This window comes from Cryptomeria japonica, chromosome 6 (assembly GCF_030272615.1).
Source record: "Cryptomeria japonica chromosome 6, Sugi_1.0, whole genome shotgun sequence".
NCBI classification, from domain to species: domain Eukaryota; kingdom Viridiplantae; phylum Streptophyta; class Pinopsida; order Cupressales; family Cupressaceae; genus Cryptomeria; species Cryptomeria japonica.
This window is the reverse complement of record NC_081410.1, coordinates 429,654,096-429,667,179: the sequence shown is the minus strand read 5'-3', so window position 1 is coordinate 429,667,179 and position 13,084 is coordinate 429,654,096.

Below are 13,084 nucleotides of genomic sequence, written 5' to 3'. Positions count from 1 at the left end.
CTCAATGGTTGATAATCTCCTAGCATCTATTTTGTTATACAGCTCTGTCAGAATATGTTGTTCAATCTCAATTAAGGCCTTCTTATATATATCTAAGTATAACAAAAAATGCTTCCTCAATTTCCTTTTGCTCAACATCATCCATATTTTCATAGTTGTATTGTAAATTACTCAAAATTCCATCCTTAGTAATTTGTTCTACCAATTCATCTATAGATAAAGGAGGGATAACTTTAACATTTTTACCACATTCAAGAGCCATATCCAATTCAGATTTCTTCTTCTTATCAGGAGTGGGAGTTGTCTCTTTTACTGGTTTCCTCTTCTTTGTAGGCTTCCTCTCATTCAATGATTGCTTGAGTGTTGCCGGAGGGGATGAATCTGCTAGTCCAATAATTTGTTTGATCTTAGTAGACATCTTCTCAATAGCCTGTCCTACCTTATTTATCTGACCTTCCCTCTTCTTCTTACTGAATCCTATTTGCACCTCCAATTCCTTCTATTTAGTTGTCCCAAAATTCTTCTCTGACTCATTTACCAGGGAATCTATAAGCATCTTGGCATAGATATCCAATATCTCTGCATCAACTTCATAGCCCATCTCAGTTATCCATACCTTTCTAGGTTGCACTGCTTCCATTAAAGTTTCATCTTTTTGAACCATAAAGCAGATCTCAGTAGAGTACTTATCAACAATGTGCTTAGGCACTCTTTCCCTTTGTTTCATTGTCTTTTGAAAAGCCTTGAAATAACCCCATAAAATGTTGTCTTTGTCCTAACCTATTCTTCTTAAGGCATCCTTGATTTTCTTCCCTACCGGATTGTCAAAGGCCCATTGCCTTTTACCGGATCCCAGTGTCTCATTAAGAAAGAAAAGCATCAAACAAACAACAAGATTACCATACCAAAATACACCTTTCTTTTCTCTCTTAATCTTCCCTAGATTCAAAATTAACTCATCACACATCCACTAACAGAGATCATATTTCTCATTCTCCTTAACCATCTTATGTGCACAGTAGATACAAGAACTAGAGACAGAGCTCAACAGGTTGGATTGAGTTACCTTGTACCCAATGATCATACTGGAAAATTCTATGGCCTTGTCCCAGATAGTGCTTATCCTCATTGACCAATTGTCGAAAGTGGCACCGGTTACCTTATTGACTTCATTGTTCAAAATTTTCTTCTTTCTCGGTGTCTGTCTAGTTTGAGGAGAACTAGTGATTGCATAAATAGCCTCCTTAGTGATCTTGTAAGGTCGTTCTAGCCACATGAATTTGCCATGGACATGGCTCAGCACATACCAGATTTTTTCATCTTCAAACTTGGGCATCTCCAAAATACCAATGAAACCTTGATCCTTCATATTTCTGAATTAGGGTTTGATCATGCCATTCTTGTCCAATAATATTGTCATATACATGGTCTTGATATCTGATGTTCCTAGTTCCTCCAAGGTGCAGTGAATATATATGCCCTGGTATCCTCAACATAGAGTATGTCATCAGGAACACTTGAAAATGCACCTACAAAATCATCAACCTTTGCAATCTATGGATACTTCTTGAAAATTGGGCATGGACGATCCTTAATGTCAACCACAAAAGGGGTTGCCACATCTGTCAGAGCGGGAGCAGATCTAGAAGCCATTGTGATTTCAAAAGATAGCTTAAAAACTGATAAAATACCTCACAGACTTCACCAGTGAAAACCCTTGAAAATCCACTCTGAATGTACTGGAATTTGCTTGAAAATGCTCTTAATCACCTTAGGTCACCTTAAAATTGCTCTGCTTCACTCTGAGTGTTGTGATGAAAAATGAATCACCTTTTCCCTTTTAACCTATGAAACCCTAATTCCTTATTGACATAAATATATCCTGGCATATCATACCAGATCGAAGATCCATCAAATTTGTGCTGGTGAAATCTCCAAATAGACTTCTCCAATGTCTGAAACAAGCTTTCAGACCACTGTCGGGGGTAATGCAAGATTTGTCATCAATTTGCCTCCCCCTAAGGCTAATGCCTTAGTTACCGAATGAGTTTTCTATCGATGCAAGAACATTTCGCTATGTCGATTGAGTAACCGAGGTATTTGCTTCAGCCGGTTGATCCTCGGACTTTCTAATCCACTTCTTCTCATACTCTTTCCGAATTTCATCAACCTTTTGTTTTCCCTTCTCATCATTTCCTGTCAGTGGGTTCTTGCTTCTGCAAAATTTAGCAATATGTCTTATTTTGTTGCATGCATAACAAGTGAAATTGTTCTTTTGAATTGCCTTGTTGTAACCTTGATTATTTCTTGACCTACTTTGATTAGCCATATGCCCAAACTTTCCACATGCATGACATCTCACATTCATTGTACAATATGTTGTCCTATGACCATACTTTTTATAGTTTGAACACTGATCGGGAACTGAATTATTATTCTGATTTGCTCTATTTTTGCATTGACTTGCTCTATGACCAAACTTATTGAAAAAAAAGCATCTACCATTAAATTTATGTGCATTGAGTTGTCTTACCGGTGATTTCTGATTCCGGTTGTCTGGTGGATTCTCCTAATTTGCAGTACCAGAGCTTTCTCCATGCTCAAATCCAAGACCTCTATTGTCTCTAGTGTCTCTTTGATACTTCAATAATTCATCAAGATTTGTAGAACTGGCCTTAAACTTGTTTTTGTATTCATTTGCAACATCTAGATCTCCTCTTAAAATTGTTACCATTCTTTCCAACTCTTGCTCATTGTTCTATGATTGCACCAATTCACTTCTCAACACATCATTCTCATGCGCCAACCTAATGCATTCCTTCGATCTATCTTTCAAAGATATGGCAAGATTTTCTTCATTATTCTTCCGGTCTTCAATCTCCTTGGACATCCTCATGGTTAAGGCTTGCATCTCATTCTTCATGACATTATTCTCCTGACTTGGCTTCTAACATAGTTCCTTAAGAGCATTCTTTTCTTCATCATCCTGATTTTGTAAGAGTTCCTTCCTTTTAGCTTGAGCAAATGATAACCTCTCCTCCAAGGTAAGGATGAATTATTTTGTAGAATTCAACTCATCTTGCAGCTTCAAGTTCTTCAATATTTCAAAATCATAGTCTTCAAGTGCTACTTCAAGTTCTTTCTCCGAACTCATCTCCATGGATTCCGAGTACAGAAACTTCCTCAAGTTGTTAGACTTATTCTGAGACACCAAGCTCTAATACCAATTGTTGTAATCCAAGAACACTGAGGGGGGGGTGAATCAGTGTTCTACTGGTAATTAAGAATTTAACTCCTTTAGATACTTTTCCAATTAACAACTGGTAAGCATATAAACAAGATATAAAGAAGAACAAAGCAACCACAAAGATCAACACCATAACACCACATATTTATACGTGGAGAACCTCAAAGAGGAAAAACCACGGTGGGATTTGTGACCCTCAATATCTATCCACTGGCCAGTTGAATAAATATTACATAAGATGGGGGCCTGGACATGCAGGAAGGCACACTTCCTAGAGTGCACTGCTCATCACAAAGGAGCCTCATTGACTACAGATATAAAGTACTGAATTACAAAAAAAAAATTGAACTCTGTGTGTGCATCAAATATGCTAGATAAGTTCTGGTTTAAGCACATACTGTACCAGTTATCATTGTCTCCTTCCTTACCGGTATCCTTGTCTGCTTTCCAATCCTTTCCACAAATAACCAAGACTGACAACATATCATTACATTTGCATTCTGTCTATCAAGATCTCACTCGCATAATATCAAATAACCTATCGCATCTATATCCCAAAATGACCTAGCTGGACTGACTTATATACCCTTTACATACATAAACATGAATACCTTATGTCAGCTTACAATCATATTACAAAAGATAAATACATGTCGGCCTAGACAAAAATATAAACATAAATCTCTGTGACCATTGCTGCTAAAACCTTTGCCAGATCAATCTTCTATGTCGGCCTCCAAATACCAGTTCCTAGTTAGTCGGTTTGCCTTGCTTGTCGGTTTCCTTGAATGTCGGATGTTAAACCTTGAATACCGGATAAGTATCCAACCCAAAATGATGTGTGTTGTCATCAATGACAACACCATAAGCCCGAATGAGTGTCAATTGCCAACAAAAATCTACTGGAATTAAAAATCTAGAATCCAATGGTTGAGAGAGGGAGATAGGAATTCGGCCTTCTTTCATAGATCAGCAAGAAAACATAGAAGGAGGATTTTGATTCTAAGCCTTAAGGATGACTCGAGCTTAGAAATTAAGGTTGATACCCAACAAGGCATCATGGCATCGAACTACTTCTGCAACACCTTCGAAAATGATAACAGAGCTACGAATTTTATTTTGAAGGGCCAACTTCTCCATTGTCTTCCTACTGCTTTGGATGAGGCTGACAGTGTGCTTATCGTCACCCCAATCACTGATAAGGAGTTTAGGAGTGTTACTTTCTCTATGGGTGCCTACAAAGCCCCATGCCCTAATGGTTTCCCCCAGACTTTTTTCTAGGAGTTTTGGGACATTGTGAGCTTTGATGTGATCATGGCTACTAAGGACTTCTTCAAAACGAGTAAGCTACTGAAAAAACTCAATAAATCTTATATTTATCTAGTTCCAAAAATTCAAGAGCCCTTGAGGCTAACTGAATTCAGACCTATCAGTCTTTGCAATATTGTTTACAATTTTTTTCTAAAATTATACTAAATAGAATCAAGCCTTTCCTTGAGGGGTTCATCAATTGCAATAAGAAGAGATTCATTCCAAGAAGACAAATCCTTGATGTGGTGGTCACTAATCATGAAATTATCCATTCTATGGATAGGTGCCACCTGTCGGGGATGGTCCTCAAGCTTAACATTTCTAAGGCTTATGACAGAGTTAACTAGGACTTTCTTTTTAAAGTCCTAATGCAGATGGGATTTGGGAATAAGTTGATTGGTTTAATCAGGAAGTGTGTTACCATAAAGGGGAAATTTTTTATTTGGCAATTTGCAACATAGAAGGAGAAATCACCAAATCAATTTTCACTTTTTAGAGGGGATTCCTTTACATTCAAAAGAGGGGAGGAATCCACTAGATTTAGTCACAAATCAGATAAGGACTGAATACTAAGTGGATTGATTGATTATGATGTGTTTTTCCCTCTTTGTAATTTGAAATGTTGATTTAGGGTAAAGTGTTAAAATTGAAGACAAAACTAAGAAAATAATGAGCTATAAGTTGATTCGGATCTGCTCTACGAAAATGCCCCGAAAAAGCAAGGACCAAGATGTAGCAACACAGTCCTCTAACTTTTTTGCACACCAAAAAGGGTTGCCTTGTCTCTGTATCTTAAGCTTATTCTGAGAAGTACAACTGCGCACCTATTTCCTGCACACAAAAAGAAAGGGAAATAGGTTGGGAATAGGGGCTTGCCTTAGGTCAAACCCCAATTTTGGAATTAACCATGAAATTGAGATAAATGTAATTGAAATGATTGGAAGGAAAGGTTCTCCTTTTGAGGGAGATGCTGAATTATGACTGAAAATTGGATGATTATACCTCCTTGTGAAGTTTTGCTTGCCTCCACATGGAATTAGGGTATAATGAAATAGGATGTAGATCTCCACTTCAATGCTTGAATCTTGACTTTATTGTCGCTCCAAGGCTTGAAGGAAGACTGAAAATTCTTAGTTGCTCTTGAATGCTTGAATGCTTGATCTCATGTGTGTTTTCCAAATGCTTGATAGACATGTTCCATTGTTCAAATGAGAGGGGAAATCCTCTTTATATACTCGCCCGTTGAGAAAACTGATTAATTTTTCGACATGGGCCGACACAGAGAGGGAAATCCCACTCAAATTTGAAATGTTGAAATGGGTTTACAGAGGACCCAATTTAGGGAGGACCATGGCGCCATGCCCTAGTCCTAGTGAGGACCAGGTCTTGCCCTATTTTGGGTCAGGATCAAGGTTTTTGATGTTTGTGATGCACATGAGCATAATCAGGTCTTCAATCAGATCAAGGGGTGCAAATACTAAGGTGAAGACCCAAATGTGGTCAAAATTGCAAGGGGTGCAATTTTAGGATGCTACAGTTAATACTTTTAGATATGAAGTGATGGTTAATGGTATTCCCAAGGGATATTTTAGAGTTGCCAAAGGTATCCAACAAGGGGACCCATAATCTCGTTACCTATTCATCATTATGATGAAGGTTCTAGGAGGAATTTCCTAAATCTTATTAGCAATGGTAGACTCCAAGGGGTGAATCCTTCTTCTTCTCTAACGTTGGTTGTCTTGCAGTAGTTTGTTGATGATACCATAATGTTTGGGGATGCTTTTGTGATGGAGGCAAGGGAGTGGAAGAACTTTCTTAATCAATATGTGGAAGCCTCATGGTAGTACATTAACTATAATAAAAGTAATATTTATTCCTCCAACACTTTAGTAAAACTTTAGGTCAAAATTAGGGCTATTCATGGCTGCCAAAATGTTGTCCTCCTAAGGGTCTACTTAGGGTTACCCCTCACGATTAAGAAGGTTTTAAATACCTTCTGAAATACAATCCTAGAAAGAATTCAATTACTTGTTGCCTCCCTTCAAGGCATCCTAGTCTACTTCCTATCCTTGTTTAAGATTTTGGGTTCCATGGCAGAAAAACTTGAAAGGATCTAGAAAACTTTCTAATGGATGAGCTTGGAGAAAAATAAGAGAATGAGCTTGGTTTGTTGGGACAAGGTTTGTTGTCCCAAATATATGGGGCACCTGGGGATTAAGAAAATTTCTTTTCTTAACAGGGTGTTGATGGCGAAAATTGGATGGAAACTAACCCAAAGTAAAGTTGATTGATGCAAAATAATGTGTGCCAAATACTTTAATGGCTCCCTAGTGGCTCTAATATGGTTTTATAAATCTCTTTCAACTCAATGGCTCCCTAGTGGCTCTAACATTTGGAACAATGCTCTCAAATGCAGCAACATCATCCAATCACGTTTGTTATGGTTGATTTAGAAAGGGACACTATCTATTTTTGGGAGGATACTTGGTTGGGTAACAAACTCTTAGTCATACATAGTTCTCCCAGGTGTATTTGTGATAATGCTAAGGCATTTTTTGGACATCAGGTTTTGGACTATATATCCCTTGCTAATTCTTGGAGGGATATCTCACAATGTTGCCATAATCAACCCCTTTTGCTACAAAGGGCTCATGAGCTATAAATTTTTCTTAAAAACAACCCAAAATACCCCTCTTCCAAAGAGAGGATAAATTCATATGGCAACTAAACCCTGTAGTTGAGTTCATGGTTAAGTTTACTTATCTCTCTCTCCTAAAAGACAATAGCCCCCCCAGGGTATCGAAGAAAGGTCTAGAATCAACAACTAATCCCTAAGATAATTTTCTTCTGGTGGGCTACCCTTCATAACAATATCCCTACCCAAGACAACCTTTCTAAAATGGGATTACAATTTATGAATTTGTGCATCCTTTGCAAGAAGGAGGAGGAAAGCCCTTCCCCCCTTTTACTCCATTGCACCTTCACTAGAACTCTTTGGGGCTTAGTGTTGCAAAAGTTGGACTTTCCTTGGGTTATGGATTGGGATCTTCAAAAATTTATTTTGGGTTGACATGGTCCCTCTCGTAACCCTCTAATTAAACTGTTATGGAGGCTAATCCCACCCCATCTTAGCTAATCATTTGGAAAGAGAGAAATAATAGGATTTTCTATGATGTTGAAAAATCCTATTGAAGTGATTTTTAGGTCCTTCTCAAAACTCACCCTGGAAAACCTCATTGCCATCTCGTACTCTTGTCCGTCCTTCCCCCATCATTGTTTGATGATAAAATTGCTTTGTGTTGGGGCCTTCTTCCCTCCTATGCTAATTTTGGCAGTTCAAAAAGGTTGTTGAGAAGGAATACGAAACGGACTCAAGCTAAGTTGGGGTGGTGTAAGCTGAACTTCGATGGAGCTACAAGACAGTCTACAAGGGAGGTGACTACGGGGGGAGTTATAAGAATGCACATGGGGGATTTGGTGGTAGCTTATGTTGGGAATCTGAAAGGTAATACGAACAACCAAGTTGAACAGATGGTTTTACTTTGGGGACTCAAAGTTACCCTCTCAATTGGGTTGAAGACTTTAGTCATTAAAGGTGAATCCAAGCTTGTAATTGATGCAACCAAGGGGTTGTGCAAGACTAAATAGTCCATTGATGGGATAATTAGAGACATTCATGGATTTATTTTGGGGCTTGAGCACTTTGAAATTGGGCAAGTCTATAGGGAGGGTAATATGGTTGTTGATGCCTTTGCAGCACTTGGCCTCCAAGTTAAAGGATGGAGATGTTGGCAGAGAAAAGACACCCTCCCTAATAATGTTCAGATACTCCTACAAGGAGAGTTCTTGTTTGCGAAGGATAATGGGTAGATTTCATCTTTTGGGGTGCTAGCTCTTGTAGCTTCTATTATCCTGGGTTGGGGGGCTACAAATTTTAATGGGGACAGCTGGAAAATTTGAATTTTGAAAAAAGTGGGTTTTGGATGAAGTGGTGTCGACTAAGGTGGACTCCTAGATGGCAAGGGTACCATCAAACTTACCTTGGTAACTCTCATGCACTGATGTGGTTTGGGACCCACCTTTTGTGTGTCGTGTGTATTTTATGGTGCTACGATATGGTGCACTGACGTCATTGCAATGAACCATGTGGTAACTAGAGTAATGATGACAAGTTAATCCCTAGGGAAAGTCAGTCTATAGATTTCAATTCATCTATTACTTCGCAATGCATGTTGTGTTGTTGGCACACACGAGGGATTAAGGAGAGATATGGGCACATTTATGACTACGACGGCCATTTCAAAAACTACCTTCAAATTTACTACGAGAGTTTTGGAAAAACCTTCACAATTTTCTCTTGTGTTTCTCTAGTCTTTCTACAAAACTCACTTTCTACTAGCAAAATGGGAGGAGACCTTGTGCGCACAGAGCCAGATAAGTCATACGAGTTTTAAAATATTGAAATTGCATGGCACATTTTCAAGGAAGGGGGAGTTGATGGTTATCTCGAACAGATGCAAGGGTTTGATGAAGAATTGTCAATCTAGTTTTCTACATCTTGGGTGAACAAAAGGGTCACTGTGGATGGTATCTCATTCAAGGTTAGTGAGGAAGTGATCACGTAGGTGACTAGCCTCTCCATGGAAGGCAAGCAGTAGAAGAGAACGAGCCATGTTGCAAACAGTAAAAGTCTGAACAGGTTCTTTTGTGGGAAGGAAGCCCCTGAGAAGTTCCAAGGTGGTTATGCGAGAGAAGAGCTCCCCGACCATTGGAAAATAGTATGTTCAATGATAATGAAATATTTCAAGTTCTTGAAAGTCATCATAAAGTATTATTTCTACCATATGTCGCTTCTCAATCATTTTAAGAACCATAACACCATTTATTTCCCTTTCTATCTATTCTACTTCTTGGAACACTATCAAAAAAGCCCTTGATCCAAAAAAACAAGACAAAAAGTCGGTGCCCTTACATCAGGGTCTGATTTACAGCCTTTATTCGTTCCATCTTTCCCTTTGTCCACCTAGAAGCATTGTTGTTATTGGAGCCCTTTCCATGAGTGATTCTCCCTTTCTAATTGGTGCACCTAATGCCTGGACCAAACACTACATTCCCCATTTGGAGGTTGCTTTCATGGCTTCCCCTAGAACCCCTTCCACTTTTGTGGTTATAACAAAAATAGATATGCCCAAAAGGCCTCATCTAGCAAGAAGAAAGGGAAGATCTTGAGCCGCAAAAATATTACAATTGTTGATGAATTGAGCAAGGAGGAAGATGAGGAAAGGGAGAGTAGTTGAAATGAAGGCAAGCAACGATCACACAAACTTGCCTCATGTGAGTCTGGGAAGAGTAAGAGGTTAAAATTGGTGAATTATGGCTTTGAAGATGAGGAAGGGGAGAAGGTCAAAGATTATGAAGAAAAAGGGGATGGTGGTGATATTGATGATGGTGGGGAGCATCTGGATGGGAACCCTAGGAATTTGGATGGGAACCCTAAAAATTTGGACAATCTTGAGAAGTCAGTTAACAACAGTTGAGCCAAGCAAGGGAACCCGACTAAGGATGAAAAATTAGAAGAGGTGGCCATAGAAGAAGATGTTAAGATGAATGTCATGGGTGATAATTGTGGGGGATGTCAGAAGGCTAAGAAAGAGCTGAGGTATATGGGGGAGGAACTGTACACACTTAAGGACAGACTCATTGAGCTGGAATCGAAGATGGGTAGCATTTGCAAATTTGGACTTAGAGTTATGCACAGTTCAACTACTTCTATGTGTTTAATGCAGGAAAAGGTACTTGGTGATGTTGCAAGCGAAGAAGGCATTTATAGGGAATTTTTTAAGTTCCTAACTAAGGACTAGAACAACACCTTGCTACAAGTAGGCTTGGGTGTTAAAAAATCTAGTAATGCCTAGTTGTTTTGATGCAGCCATAATTGGTAAAACCCTTAAAGAGAATCAATCGGCTTATGCAGCAAGAGTAACACAACAAAAGCAATAAGAAAACATAGCAAGATTACAGAAACATATCATATTATTTCCTTATAACTTCCGGCAACCAACCGGTTATCATCATAAAATCATCATAGAACATCCGGTAGTTAACCGATTACATGCAGGCTATCAGCCAGATACAACCCAATCAGGACTCTAAGAATCAACTAGATCACTAAATGCGAATCTCAATCCTTATTCTCAATTCTATTTCCTCTACCCCTACAAATGATTACATAATACCATATTTATACCCACCGGAACATATCTGGGTCAGCCTCATAAGATTACATTTACCAATGCAGGAAAATGAAATGTGTAACTAGGTCAACCCTAAGAATGAACGAAATATTTTCAGAAAATAACAACCAAGAAGTGTGGTTCAACAGGAAGGTCGGCCACACACCAAAGAACATCGGACAAGACCCAAAATAGATCCTCACGCCAAGAATCATGTCAGTAATTAAGGAAAACCAACCGATAAGCACAAGAACTGTCCCGAAACCCAGAAACAGTCAACCGAAAGCGATAACTGACTGGAAAAGAATCCAAATGGACTAAAAATATGGAATTAAGTACATGAACTAGCCTGAAACCAAAAAATAAGATCTACAATGAAAAGCAAGCAACTACTGATACCAACGATAAGAACACAGAAAACTGCACAATGAACTAGACATGAACAAAACTGAAAGGAAATATTTTTGGTTGATGTAAGATTGCTCATCAACCGGGGATGCTCCTACATCAAACAACCCAAGTAAAAAAAGATGTTCCATGAGAGGCAACTCATGAACATCTAAAAGGATTCGGGATAAAGACCCCATGCTCATTTTTCATCCAAACATCTTCCTTATCTGTCAGCCTCTTCTCTAGCTCTTCCGGAATCTCAACTGGCTTCTCTAACCCTTGACTCTCTTTGTTTATCTTCCTTTGCTTCATATCTGAACATTGTCTCTGTTTACTATTTTCCTTCTTCTACAACTCTTATTTGCTTCTGCCACAAGACTTCATCTGGTTTGTCATTATATGCTCATTGTCATCCGGTTCTATCTGTCCATCGGACTTATTTATCAGATCCTTCTACAAACTCATGTCACCCTCCAGTATAACCTCTACAATCAGTTTCTCAGTACTGCAACTTTTCTCGAGGTTCAGATTCTTCACCTCCTTCTCTTTCTCCTTCAAAGAAGTCAATGTGAACTTCTGCCCATCTTTCTCAATAGTGATTAGGTTTCTTCTACATTCATAAATAGCTCCTCTATCAAACTGCCAAGGTCTTCCCAACAAGACATGACAAGCACTCATAGATACAACATCACACAAAACTTCATCCCTAAAAGGCCCAATATCAAAATTCACCAAACATTGTTCCTCTACTTCTATCTTTTGATCATCTTGAAACCAACTTACCTCATAAGGACAAGGATGCTCAAGCCTCTTCAATCCAAGCTTCATAACCATCTCCTCAGATACTAAATTATCAGTGCTTCCACCATCTACAATAACCTTGCAACACTTACCACCTGATTTGCACATAGTCCGGAAAAGACTCTTTCTCTTAGTAGATCCGGTATCCTTTCTTTTGAACATAAGGGATTCTCCTTGCTCCGATGCATAGTCAGATCCGATACCTTCACCTTCTGGTTGCTCATTTGCCACACAACTTCTTGCCATTTCTTGCTTACATTCATAAAATCTATGTCCGATTTCTCTACACTTGAAACATTTGCCAGGAAATTCTCTACTTGGTACTGCCAGTGCCTTTCCTTTGTGTTTTTTGTTTTGGTTCTTTATTCCACTTAGGTTTTGATTTCTCCTCAACATTCTGCTTCTCTTTACTCATCTGTCCCTTGAATTTCTCCTTCCCTCTATTCAGTTGTCTTCTTCTCATCTTCTCCTCAGCCTTCAAAGCATAGTAGTAAGCTTCCTCAACTGTGGAAATCCTCAACATACTCATCTCATCCTGAATGTTAAATGCAAGTCCATTTATGTACCTTGCCACCTTTTCTCTATCCATCTCTCTATGACCAGATCTAATCATCACCTTGTAGAATTCCTCAGTGTACTCTTTCATAGTCATGTTTCTCTGTTTCAGGTTTCACAACTTCTTGAACAACTCCAATTCATAGTCTCCCAGTATGAACTTGGCCTTCAATCTTGCAACCATCTGTCTCCATCGGGTGATCTTCATTTCACCATTCTCCACTCTGTCTTTCTGCAATTCTTTCCACCATAAGGCAGCATGCCTTTTCAAATTAGTATGTGCCAACTGGACTCTCTGCGGGTTCTTAACATCCTCAAACTTGAAGTAATCCTCCAACTCTCTGATCCAATTGATCAGATCCTCTAGGTTCAGTGTTCCTAAAAATTTGGAAACTTTAACTTTATGAATTTTACTCGTTTGTGCCAATACTCTCAGGAATCTTTCCTCTCTTTCATCTTCTAGTCCTTCAGCTTCTTCAAACTCTTCACCGACTTCTTCATATTCATCCTCAGATTCAGGGTTCCTCTGCAAACCAACCAAAGCGTT